The sequence below is a fragment of the Zalophus californianus genome, chromosome 3 (genome assembly GCF_009762305.2).
Source record: "Zalophus californianus isolate mZalCal1 chromosome 3, mZalCal1.pri.v2, whole genome shotgun sequence".
Taxonomy (NCBI): Eukaryota; Metazoa; Chordata; class Mammalia; order Carnivora; family Otariidae; genus Zalophus; species Zalophus californianus.
In genome coordinates this window covers 149,451,269-149,454,005 of record NC_045597.1, presented here as the reverse complement: position 1 = coordinate 149,454,005, position 2,737 = coordinate 149,451,269, and the positions used below count along the sequence as shown (strand labels likewise).

The 2,737-nt window shown below is 36.7% G+C and overlaps 1 pseudogene; it reads left to right on the top strand.

Annotated features, from left to right (window-relative positions):
• Window positions 1-1,960: 1,960 nt before the first annotated feature.
• Window positions 1,961-2,444, top strand: LOC113920333 (annotated as a pseudogene).
• The last annotated feature ends 293 nt before the right edge of the window (window positions 2,445-2,737 follow it).

Here is a 2,737-nt window from a genome sequence, read left to right as displayed (position 1 = left end):
GCATGAGCAGGGGGAGAGGCAGAGGGAGAGGGAGAAGCAGGCTCCCCGCTGAGCAGGGAGCCCGATGTGGGGCTCGATTCCAGGACCCTGGGATCATGACCTGAGCCGAAGGCAGACACTTAACCATCTGACCCAGAAGAATATAAAATTGACCAAAGAAAAGAGAAACACTAACTCAGTAAGAGAGCTGTACCCCCATGTTCACTGCAGCATTATTTATAATAGCCAAAACATGGACGCAATCTAAATGTGCATCAATGGATGAATTTAGGATAGGATAAAGATGTGGTATAAGGATGTGGCATGTACATGTGTGCATGTGCACACACACACACACACAGGAATATTATTCAGCTACAAAAAAGAATGAAATATTGCCATTTGTGGCAAAAGATGGATGAACCACGAAGACATCATGCTAAGTGAAATAAATCAGACAGAAAAAGAGAAATACCATATGATCTCATTTATATGTGGAATCTTAAACAAACAATAAAACAAAACTGAGCTCATGGGTATAGAGAACAGAAAAAGATCAGTGGTTGCCTGAGGTGGGGCTGGGGGTGAGCAAAATGGGTAAAAGGGTCAAAGGTACAAATTTCCAGTTATAAAATGAATAAATCATGGGGATGTAATGCACAGCATGGTGACTGTAGTTAATAATATTTGTATTAAATGTTTGAAAGTAGCTAGGAGAGTAGATCTTGAATGTTCTCATGAGAAAAAAAAATTGTAAAAATATATGGTGATGGATATTAACTGGACTTATTGTGGTGGTCATTTTGCAATGTGTACAATATCAAAGCATTACATTGTACTACTGAAACCAATATAATGTTATGTCAATTATACCTCAATTAAAAAAATAATAAAATCAAACTTAAGTAAAAAAAATGGGTGTGATAATGACTATTCTATCTAATCACCTCACACAGCTCTTAAGACGAAAGCACATGAAGGTCAGGGAAATTTTAAAAGTACATACAAAACAATACAACTTTCTAGAGTAGTAAAAAAACACATGTATTTGGAACTCTGATAACATTTCTGTTTATGAATTTCCTTACATTTTCCATACATGAACTTTGGTTTCACTTTCCAAAACTTATCTTTACCTGCTTTTCAGAATACTATTACACCATTGTTCTAAAAATGAATACTGATACTTCCCTCAATGAGTCACTTTTTAAAAATAATACTTGTACTTTAGTTTTCTTATATGACTCTCTTGTAATTATGAAGAAAAGATTTCAGTGGGTATTTTATTTTGCTATAAGTTTTTGGTTTTTTTGTTTTGTTTTCTCTCTGTTGTCATTTTAAGTAATACTTCTTTCTATGGAATTTTCATTATAGAACTATAGTCTGATTTTTCCAAACAGAAGACACATTTTTTTATCTCAAAAAATACATTAGCATATTGAATGTAATGAAGAACAATTGCTAACTCTTAGTTAAAATATGCCTGAACTAACTAACTTTTGCTGAATCTCTTACAGGATTGGCCTTGACACAAACCTTGAAGCTTTCATGTCTTTTAGAACCCAGGGTGAATCAGCTGTGCATTAGATAATATAAGGTATGTGGGAATGAAGTTCCCCAAACTCTTAATGGATTATTTATGGTGCCTGCTAGGTACAGAGGACAGTTTAATTCATTTAACCACGAGGCTTTTTTCCTGACTAGGAGATTTATTTTTAACACCTTTAAAAAGGGTGAAAATAGGTTTCCAGATACTAATACCAAAATCACAATAGCCCACAGCAAGGGATATAAAGATTTCTTCTTGAAGTTTATTGCCACTAACAAAATACTAAAAGTTTACCAAAGTTAATTTTTTAAATTTAAAGAAATCCAATGAATAAATAATACAGTGATTCTTGTGGGGGGGGTGAAGGAAACACTGTATGGTATTTTTTTATAGTTAAAATGTTTTCTGCTTTTTTTTCGGGCAGCCAGGAAGATGGTGGACATTGAGACTGAGCGTGCCTACAAAAAACAGCCAACCATCTTTCAAAATAAGAGAAGGGTCCTGCTTGGAGAAACTGGCAAGGACAAGCTCCTGCCACACTACAAAAACATTGGTCTGGGCTTTAAGATGCTCAAGGAGGCCATGGTGGGCACCCATATTGACAAGAAATGCCCCTTTACTGGTAATGTCTCCATCTGAGGGTGGATTCTGTCTGGTGTGGTGACCAAGATGAAGACACAGAAGACCACTGTCATCCGTGGAGACTACCTCCAGTATATCTGCAGGTACAACTGCTTTGAGAAACACCACAAGATCATGTCTGTGCACCTGTCGCCTGCTTCAGGGATGTTCAGATCGCTTCAAGGATTGCACAGTGGGCAAGTGCTGGCCCTTGAGCAAGACTGTGTGCATTATTGTGCTCAAAGTCATGAAGGATCCTGGCACCAAGAAGTGATTCTAGAAGTTCTCAGACTAGACATCTGCCCACACCCCCCAGAAAATAAAGTCATTTTCCCAATTTAAAAAAAACAGTTTTCCAAATGAAACACTTCTGATAGATTTGAGAGTTTGCAAAATACATCCCCAACTTCCATTCTCTGACCAACATTGGTTTCTGTATTTGGTATTTAATTGTATTCCACAATTTGGAAGGCACAGAGGAGTATAATATAAGTATGGTGTAGTATGGAAGTAAATCTCTGCATCTATGTAGTATAAGAGCGGTAAATTAAAATTTCAATGTGGTCCTGTTGGCTTTTTTCCCACCTA